The sequence below is a fragment of the Odocoileus virginianus genome, chromosome 30 (assembly GCF_023699985.2).
Source record: "Odocoileus virginianus isolate 20LAN1187 ecotype Illinois chromosome 30, Ovbor_1.2, whole genome shotgun sequence".
Taxonomy (NCBI): Eukaryota; Metazoa; Chordata; class Mammalia; order Artiodactyla; family Cervidae; genus Odocoileus; species Odocoileus virginianus.
The window spans coordinates 14828677-14839781 of NC_069703.1; the positions used below are offsets into that span (position 1 = coordinate 14828677).

The window sequence follows — 11105 nt, forward strand, 5'->3', positions numbered from 1 at the left end:
CTTTCTCATCCTTTAACTCAGCGTTTATCAAATGTTTCTGTTCATTGGAATCACCTGGGGAGAGTGTTAAAGCACTATTGCTGGCCTCTACCCCCAGAGTATCTAATTCAGTAGGTTTGCATTGGGACCTGAGAACGTGTATTTTCAGCAATTTCCAGGGACTGCTGCTGCTTCTGGTTCAGGGACCATACATTAAGAGCCACTTCTTTAACTGACACGATGACCTGGTCTTTGCTTCCAAGTTAAATCAACAAAACTTCAGATCCATCTTAGGATTTGTTTATGAAATTGCCAGTACTGTCCTAGGTGCTCTTTGCTATCATTCTAGGTAATGAAAATTAGTGTTACAATTACTTAAAAATGAATATTTGATAGCTTTTCTGATGCAGTACTATAATATTAATACTATCCATCAGAATCACTTCCAAATGGAAAGAACTGAAGCTCTCAAATTGGGGTAATCCCTGAGCTGTATGTAATGTTGCCTCAGTGAATTGTTGAGGCAAGAAAATTAGAAGGATTGCAACATTTTTCACCCAATTTAAAAAACTTCTAATTTTATGTCCAAGGTAATTGCTTTTTGAGTCTGTTTTTCTTGGCTTCTGCTGTCTTGTGCACTATTAAACTATTGCCCCCTGATACATATTAAATATGATTTAGTTACCCTATCTTTTGGAAGAGATGCTAAAACTTAGAAGGGCCACTTTCCTAGCTGCTAGGCAAGAACTAGTTGTCAGGTGGCAGGACTACAGTGGAGACAGAATAAGGGTTAAGGCTGGAGTTGGGGGATACGCAGAATGGTGACAGAATGATGTTGCTGGAAATGTTTTCTAACCCAAAATTTGACAATGAAGCTCTCAGTAGCATTTGGTTACTTCTTCCTCCTAGAAACATTCTTACATATTCCTTTCTGATATCTTTGAATCTCACTGGCAGGTCTTTCCTCTCTTTCCTCTGCTGAATCCTCATCTTGTAAAGGCCCCTGAATGTTGAAACATCTTAGAGTTTTCAGATCCCTTCTGGTTATAATCTATTCTCTGAGTCATCTTGCACGGCCTCCTATCTTGAGATAATGTATAAGTGCTAATGCATTCTAAATTTATCTTCAATCCTGATTAATCCTCTTAGCCCAGACTTCTATATGGATGCTTAATTTTCATCTCTATCATTCTTTGATCATACATAATGTCCTTATTTTCTTCTAGAAACTGTTTCTCTTCCAATCTTTTTCATCCTGACACATCACATTTCTATTTCCTCAGTTGCTCAGGCCAAAACTGTTGGTACCATTCTAGTTTCCTCTCTTGTCCATTTCTAACCCATTGATAAAATCCTGCTAGCTCCATCTTTGAAATATTTCTTACCACTTTCACCCTTTTGCAAGCCACATTGTTCATCCCTTGGATTCCAGAAATATTCTCTTAGATGATTTTTCTTTCTCATCTCATACCCCTCTATGATCTTCAGAGCATCCAGAGTAAGCTTATAAAATAGAAAATTTATAATGTCACTTTTTTACTTAAAATGTTGCAATAATTCCACTCTCCAGGGTGGACCCTCTGTTAAACCTTTTACAATGACCATAAGGACTTTATTTCTTGGCTGTCTCATTTGACTTTACTTTGCCACCAACTCAGAACTGTGGCTCCCTGCACACACCATGCTACTGTTAATCTCTGTGTCCTCTACAGTGGGTTCCTCTGACTGGAATATTTTCTCCCTATTTGCCTGACTCCTACCAACTCTTACAATTAGAGTGTCTCTCTTCTCTTAGATTTTTCCAGTTATTATTTCTCATTCCTTCTTCCTTCCCTTACATGCTTGGTTAGAGAAATGCTTTCCTTCCTTCCCCAAAGCTCTATGCATGTTTTTACTCATTTAATACAATAACAATCAACTGTCTGTTTCTAAGTCCATGTACTCTTCTAGGTTGTGAGTTTCTTAAGAGGTGGCGTAGACAGTAAAAATATTCATTTGCAATGTGGGAGACATGGGTTCAGTCCCTGGGTTGGGAAGATCCCCTGGAGGAAGGCATGGCAACCCACTCCAGTATTCTTGCCTTGGGAGTCCCCATGGATGGAGATGCCTGGAAGACTACAGTCCATGGAGTCACAAAGAGTCCGACACAGCTGAGCCATTAAGCGCAGAATAGCACAAGTGCTGAGTATTAGTCATCATATGTTTCCAGAGTCAAACTAGGTGCCCAGCGCATAGTAACAAATGCTCAGTGTATGTTTAGAGAAGAAATTAATGAAAGATGAGGCTGAATATTAGTTTGGGAAAGAAACTTGGGCAGATTTCCCAATCATAGTACCAAAGGAGAGAAGGATAACAGTGGATAGAACAGGTTTTATTACACGCTATTATTAGGGTGGTCTAAAAAGTTAAAGGAGATTTCACATGATGGATTCTCTTTTTTTCCCCATTGTAACTTAGGTAGTAAAAATATCTACAAAAACCAAGAGGATTGGAAGTGTGTATGGCACCTGAAACAATTAGTCTTCCAGAATGGCCATTTTATAAAAAGTGACTTGCTAAGTCAGATTTCTTACAGGGTTAAGTAACAGAAGCGCATCTCAAGGACCTTAATTCTACCAACCCCTCCCCCACCACCAAATGAGTACTGTAAGGAACTGGTAAATCTATGGGCACAGTTGGTATCATAAAGTCACATAATGTCAAATATTTTTCTGTCTCTTCTACTACTTTTTTCTACCTTTGTTTCCCTCTGTGTTCCTTCTACATTCTCTTTTACTGTGGAAACAGTCTCCATGTGGTAGCAGATATTAAGAGGTTGCAACCATTTCTATACGTACATCATTCAGACTAACAGCCCAAAGGAAAGACACTTATATTGACTAAGTTTCTGTGAAGCCCCTAGATTGATCCAACTTAGAGTTTGTGCTTGTTGCTAAGCCAGCCACCACTGTGGTGGTCAGTTCTGTTCAGTTGCTCAGTTGTGTCCGACTCTTTGCAACCCCATGGACTGCAGCTTGCCAGGCTTCCCTGTCCATCACCAACTCCTGGAGCTGACTCAAACTCATGTCCATTGAGTCAGTGATGCCATCCACCATCTCAACCTCTGTCATCCCCTTCTCATCCCTCCTTCAATCATTCCCAACATCAGGGTCTTTTCTAGTGAGTCAGTTCTTCACATCAGGTGGTCAAAGTATTGGAGCTTCAGCATCAGTCCTTCCAATGAGTATTCAGGACTGATTTCTTTTAGGTTAGACTGGTTGGATCTCCTTGTAGTTCAAGGGACACTCAAGAGTCTTCTCCAACACCACAGTTCAAAAGCATCAATTCTTTGGTGCTCAGCTTTCTTTATAATCCAACTCTCTCACACATACATGACTACAGGAAAAACCATAACCTTGACTACATAGTCCTTTGTTGGCAAAGTAATGTCTCTGCTTTTTAATATGCAGTCTAGGTTGATCAAAGCTTTTCTTCCAAGGAGCAAGTGTCTTTTAATTTCATGGCTGCAGTTACCATCTACAGTGATTTTGGAGCTCAAAAAAAAAAAAAAAAAAGTCTCTTACTGTTTCCATTGTTTACCTATCTATTTGCCATGAAGTGATTGGACTAGATGCCGTGATCTTAGTTTTCGAAATGTTAAGTTTTAAGCCAACTTTTTCACTCTCCTCTTTCACTTTCATCAAGAGGCTCTTTAGTTCTTCTTTACTTTCTGCCATTAGGGTGGTGTCACCTGCATATCTGAGGTTATTGATATTTCTCCTGGCAATCTTGATTCCAGCTTGTGATTCATCCAGCCTGGCATTTCTCATGATGTACTCTACATATAAGTTAAATAGTCAGGGTGACAATATGCAGCCTTGATATGCCCTTTTCCCAATTTGGAACCAGTCTGTTGTTCCATGTCCAGTTCTAACCATTGCTTCTTGACCTGCATACAGATTTCTCAGGAGGTGGGTCAGGTGGTCTGGTATTCCCATCTCTTGAAGAATTTTCCACAGCTTGTTGTGATCCACACAGTCAAAGGCTTTGGTGTAGTCAATAAAGCAGAAGTAGATGTTTTTCTGGAACGCTCTTGCTTTTTCAATGATCCATTGAATGTTAGCAATTTGATCTCTGGTTCCTTTGTCTTTTCTAAATCTAGCTTGAACATCTGGAAGTTCACAGTTCATGTACTGTTGAAGCCTGGCTTGAAGAATTTTAAGCACTGTGGCAATAGGGAACACTATAAAGGGCCAGTCTGAATCATGTGGTCACGTACAATGGTGGGGTGGTTGTTATATACTTAATATCTTTGTTACTTATAGGCAGTCCCAACAACAACACTGACTTAAACAAGATAGAAATACCTTAAGATTTCTGCTTCTTGGAATTTTTAGAGGCTCAGGTTTATTCTCTCATGATGTTTCCCTCTGCACCCCCCCCCCCCAATGTGGAAATATGAAACATTTATTTTAGGTATCAGACAAGGACAAAGCTAAGTAATCCAACTTTATTGCAGCATTATAAAAACCAACCCTTCACCACAGTGTAAGATTTAACTGCATGTGCACAAGGGGACCTGTGATATGAAATGTATTAAGATGGCTGCTGCCCTGCCAAGGACTTCCAGGTCCTACTGAAATACTGGTGGTCCCGAGAGTTACAGAAGCAAATCATTTAAGATAATAATAACAAAGCAAATAAAAAGACAAATCAAAATGCCTCAGTAACCATATGTCCAAATCAAACTTTATCTATTTAAATGTTGTATTTGCCTCCCACTAACAAATCTTTATTTCACTCAAATTTGGAACAGTAAATCTTCCACACTGATGTGTCTTCCTTGCCTAATTAATTCAAAGGAAAAAATTAAAATGATTAGTAATGAAAAAATGTAGGTGTTAATACACCTTTTTAATTTTAAATATTTTTAAGGTTTAAAAATTGCTTAAAGTTTTTAATTTCTAGTAGGAAAACATTATCTGAATGAATACCCTAATGGCAAACCACTGTAAAATGTTTTCAGCTGCATTTGGGGGAGAGGGGTAGGGATTATCTTCAAAGCACCCCAGTTTTCTTCATGGGAAGGTCAGAGATACACTGGTTTGTATTATTGCAATATCCATTAGGTGATCTAAGTTGCTTTTCCTCCAGCAGGGGCCTTATGTTAGAAGGGCATTATGCTTGACCTCCAAATTTGGCTGACAACTTACTGATGAGATTCATAAACTTTGGGTTGCTCTGATATTTTGACATATTTGCTGGGTTCTGGGCTACATCCTGGAAGGCCACCATAACTTCTGAATCCTGCATGGCCACAAGGACCTCTGGATCACTAACAATATCATTGAGCCCAGCCATTCCTAGCATTCCAGGCGTTCCCCCTCCCATTCTAGGCGTGCCCCCAGGAAAGCCACCTGGTAAAGAGCCAAACTGAGATCCTGATTTTCCTCTAGCTTCTTCCTCCCTCTGGCTCTCTCATGTCCTCCCCAAGCCTTCTTAACCCTTTCTCTTCTTTCTTTGATCTCTCTCTCTTCACGTTTTTGCTCATACTTTCTCCGAGGTTCAGCAATTTTCTGGACCCTTGGTTGAACTTCCTTCAGCATTGCACTAGCATCTTCATCATAATCCAGCTTACAGGCAAGGGCAAGATCATGGGCAGCTTCTTCCCAGTAGCCCAGAAGTCTGTGTGCTTTCCCTCCCCACTTGTATATGGCTGAGCTGAATCAGGGTTTATTTCTGATTACTGTCACAGCCTCGGATGGCAGCATTTGGCTTCTGTAATTTGATGAAGACACTGGCTCTCTTGGCATACAGAATAGCCAAACGAGGATTTAGCTTGATGGCATCTGTGAACATGTCAATGGCTTTCTGTGGTTCACCATCAATTAGGGCATCAATGACAGCCACTTTTTTTTTTTATCATTTGCCTGATCCATCATCTCCTCAGTTATCTCTACATTTTCATCTCCCATTTTTTGAGGTGCATCAGTGTCTGATTCAATCACACCTGCATTGTCAATTTCTAGATCACTTTCCTCACTTGACAGTTCCTCTGTCTTTGTGTTTTCCTCTGGCTTCTTACCATCTGTTTTTTCCTTCCTTGGTATTTTCTTCCAGTTTAGATTTAGAAGCAGCAGGTGCTATTTTACCCACCATACTCTCCATCCAGGAAGCACCCTCAGGAAGCACATTTTCTTGGTGTGCAGAATGCTCTGGTCCTGCTTACATATTTTCATGAAGGCACGAAGCTCACTCATTTTGTAGGGGACCATAGCCTAGAAGGGGCGGGAGGCAGCGGGCAAGGGAAAGGCTTCAGTCCAATTCCAGATCTGGGTGCTACTTCAGCATGACCGCATAAAGGGGCTCTCATGATGCTATTGAACTGTGTTGTTGGAGAAGACTCTTCAGAGTCCTTTGGACTGCAAGGAGATCAAACCAGTCCATCCTAAAGGAAATCAGTCCTGAATATTCATTGGAAGGACTGATGCTAAAGCTCCAATACTTTGGCCACCAGATGTGAAGAGCTGACTCACTGGAAAAAACCCTGATCCTGGGAAAGATTGAAGGAGGAAGGAGAAGGGGATGACAGAGGATGAGATGGTTGGAGGGCATCACCGACTCAATGGACTTGAGTTTGAGCAAGCTCTGGGAGATGGTGAAGGACAGAGAGGCCTGGTGTGCTGCAGTCCATGGGGTCACAAAGAGTTGGACACAACTGAGTGACCGAACAACAACAAGAATCAAAGGCTTCATTCTCAAAATTACCCCGTAGTCCAATGTTGATGTTCCAGTTTCGACCTTCAAATTCATACTCCATCTAGCAGGAAAGAAGTGTCACAGGAAAAAAAGATAAAGAGAACTTGCTAAAGTCTTTCAAGAGGGTTTGAGAAAGTGCCCCATGAAGCTTTTTCTCATCTGCCAAAATGTAGATACATGACCTTTACAAAGAAGACTGAGAATTATAGTCTATTTCAGTTGAATGTTGCTTTGCTGTATTTCTATGGAGGTAAAGGAAAACATTATCTTGGAAGATAATTAACAGTTCCTGCTACTGTATCATACAGCATTGCTGGTTCTACCACCTCCTGGGAAGATAACAGCTACCTGCTAAATGCAGGTAAATGTCTAAAGAAAGCTAGAAAAGTTTCCTCAATGATTTATGTCATACTACCAGCCTCTCATTTTATAATTTCATAGTGAATCTCATCATTTTTCTATTATAAAGTCTATGCACTTATCACCTAACTCACAGTGGTCTATATAGGAAAAGTTTGTAAATGAGACTTGTGTCCACTAATGGTTACAAATTCAAGATAAAAGAGTTGTGTAAGATTGTCTCATTTCTTGAGCTGGTAACTACTTTTTCCTAGATAGAACACTAATGTTAGGTTCTAGGGCAATCGTTAACTTCTTCACATATAAAGATACATGAATCTTTATTTGAATGATTAATAGGTACTTTTATCTTCAACAAAGATTGAAAACAAATTTGATATTTCTTAAACAAGCTGAATGGTAAAATGAATATTGCTCGTATTGACTAAAACCTGGTTTAGACTTTAGTGGTTGTAGTGGATACTTGTCATTTTAGAACGAACCAATGTTCATTCATTTAGTCTTAGAATCCAAAGTTTGGGGGAGAGGAATTATTTGTCTTCTCATGGCAAACAGTTTAGCATAATTGACTCAAGGTGTCTTAACCCTTCTAACCATGGGACTAAGCTAGATTCATGGGACTTTTCTCCCTGGAATTTGAGTGACATAAAGAAAGGAAACACTTGGGGTTCATTCTTTTGAGACACTGCAGAGAACTACCTGCTCCCTAAACCACTGATTATCTATAGTTCCTGCCAATTTCTAAGTGCGATTTTTTTTCTAGCTTTTTATTTGATTTTTGAAATCTTCCGATACAATTTCAACTGTTTCCACATTTTTCTTATTGTAGCCAGTGTATTTTTTGTTGTTTTTGCTTGTACCCAAACAACGATATGTACACAGTGATGGAAATGACTGGGTTACAAAGCTATGTTTGACCTCTTTACCCAACTCTAGAGAAGAAACTTCATGCCAAATTTATAAATCTAGCCTGAGGGGGAAAAAGCTCCATATCTTAGCCTCTTCTATTGTAATCTCCTACTGCTAACTATAAAATTCTCTAGATGTTAAAGAGGGCAAGAGTATGTCACTCCAAGTTCATTATGGTTATCTGTAAGTGAAATTTTATCTCTTTTGTTAATCTCCATAAACTGATTTTGTTTGGAGTTTCACTACCAGTTTTATCTCAGTTTTTTTTTTTTTTCCTTTTTGTATTAATCATGATATGGAGAGAATAGTATCTGTTAGCATGATAGAAGTATGATGAGAACTGTTTAATGAGCCTCCATTTCCTTAGGCTCAAATAATTCAGTACATGAAGCAAGATGATCAATTTACTCCACACAACCTAATTAAATTTAATTACTCTTATTTTTAATTTTTCTCATTCATGTATATTTAAAAATTGTTAAATACTGATTTTCTATTGGATGCATCTCTATTGTACAAATTATTGAAGAGTGGAAAAAAGGTAAAGTAAGTCATCGAGTGGCCATTATGACATAAGAAATATTTGGTCTTTGATTTTCTGAGCTGCAATATATTATGCATATTTATTTATATAAACTGAGTCACTTTGCCATACACCTGAAATTAACACAACATTGTAAACCAATTATAAGTTCAATGAACAAACAAAAATCAAGTAATTTTGACATGAGGACTATGGAAGCTCAGAACGGCAGAAAGTTTGGAAGAGGGTCAATAAAATTGTGATCATCTTTATTCTTATGGAAATTTATAGTCTCATTAAAGAGTGGAAACTAAGTGTTGCAGGGCATTGACCACACTCTCATTTTGCTTGAAATAAAAGATAGCTTTAGTCAAGTTCAGCCAGATATTTTTGCTTGGCCTTTCACCTTCCCCCCTTTCTGACCCAATTTTCTTTGTTGTTTTGGTTTTTTGTTTAGTTTTACCCTGATTGAAGTTGTTGCCTTGAAAATCTATTCATTTTATCCTTTCTCCACGCCTCAGGTAGTAGACATGCTCTCCTTGGTAATCTTAGAAAGATCTGTGGACTTCAAGATGCATGTTGGCATCAAGAGAATATATGATAATATTTTAAAACATAACTCAAAGAAATAAGTTTATTTAGACTGTATCTCTCAATATATTATGTATGATCATTCATAATAACCTTTTCATGGTATCTTCTAGTCATTTTAATAGCACCCTTTCCCTGATAAGCAATGAGGTCATTGGTATAAAAGATAAGAGAAGTTAAAAAGCAAGTCAACAATTGAAAATTTGTCCTCATTTTAGAGCTATTTGTCTTGGGGTCTTTCCCAGGCATCTTATCCTCCCTTGATAAGCCCATCAAATACTTAGGCATACGAGCCAGCCAGGACTTGGCAGTCTGATATTAATTAAGGTATCCCTGCCAAGGTGCTGCTCAGATGCATACTGTCCTTCTCAATTTCCAGAAGCAACTGACAGCCACCCATCCTGTGGGGAGTACTTTGAGCTTGCCACAGTTTAATCTTGTTTATGTTGGTTTCAAGTTCTCCCAGCTTTAGTTTTTGTGCTTTTGAATCTCTCAGCTGCCATTACTGCTCTTATTGTTTCCAATTTAGTCAGACATTTTTCTTCTTAAGTTTTCAGGCCTTCACTAAAAGTCAGTGATAAGAAATATGGTAGAGCGCAAGGGAAAACACCTAAAGAATCTGCTTGAAGATTTAGAACTCATCCTCCCCGGTGGTACTAGAAGCTATTAAAAGGAAAGCAGTTCACTTGGCATAACTTTTTCCAGTGAACCCACGATGGCCATTAGTAACTTCACTTTCTTTTCTATGTGCTCATCATCCATTTGTCTAATAACTTATTCTAAACTCTGGCCAGGGAGCAATGCTAAAGTAAACCATTGGAATGTACAGAATTTAATATACTCTCTTTCTGAAAAGCAAGGTATTTAACAGTGTTTGATGTTATTATACCTCTTTTAAAAGTTTCCATAATTTGAAGATTCAAAAAATGATGAATCTCATCTATAAGTTCTTTCTGTCTCCTGTATTTTATTTTTCTAAAAAGCTAATTATCTTCTTATCCATATTATGTTTAATTTCAGTTACCACTTAATAATATACCTACTTTTTCCATTTTGAATTTTTTTTTATTTTTAAAAGATAAAAACACAAAAGATGTTTAATACTTTTACTTTCTCATATGTGTTCTATACTATTTTTATAAACAGTTTTAAAACCCAGGAAAATTTTCAGTGCTAAGGGTTATTATCCACTTAACATACAGAAGAATCTTACATGAATGTTTCACAAGGAAACTTTTGATTTTAGAGTAATTTAGGTCACTATACACCAGTGAAATGAAAAGGGAGCAGAATATGTGAAATATTTACTCCTTACTTACTAAATTATTTAATCTTTTATTTAATCTACTATATTTTTAATATAAACCAGTGAAATTTGAGGGACAGTTGCTTACCTCTGTGTCACCACAATTTTGTCTTTTAATTTCTCTTCTGATGCCATGTCTGGTATCTGCTTATAAACTTGTAAAGTAGTTTTCTCTTCCCTTCAAATTTCAATTTAGATACATTTCAATTAGTTGGCAGATATCCTACCTAACAATTCTCCCCAGTTTTCTTTGACAGTTTTCCTGTCCCTTGCTCAAATTCTTTATTCTGATGTAAAATTGATAAGAATTGTAGGATCATTCATATTAAAAATAAATACCAGGATGTTGGATTCTCAGTTTTACTTTTCTCGCGTATACACACACATATGCACGTTTCATGAAACAATCCCTCTTCCTGGGTTAGCTAACTAAATGGATAGTCACTACTTTTTCCTTTTTAGTACCCTTCTATCTACTACAGACCTTATGCTGCTGCTGCTAAGTCGCTTCAGTCGTGTCTGACTCTGTGCGACCCCATAGACGGCAGCCCACCAGGCGCCTCCGTCTCTGGGACTCTCCAGGCAAGAACACTGGAGTGGGTTGCCATTTCCTTCTCCACTGGCCTTATGGGTAGGGTATTATAAGTAGTTATTAATCCTTTAAGAACCGCTTGAGAATTTGCTGGAAGCTATCAGATT

At 38.1% G+C, this 11105-nt stretch overlaps 1 pseudogene; it reads right to left on the bottom strand.

Moving 5' to 3' along the window:
- Positions 1-5136: 5136 nt before the first annotated feature.
- LOC110136037 (hsc70-interacting protein pseudogene) lies at positions 5137-6233 on the bottom strand (annotated as a pseudogene).
- Positions 6234-11105: the final 4872 nt, after the last annotated feature.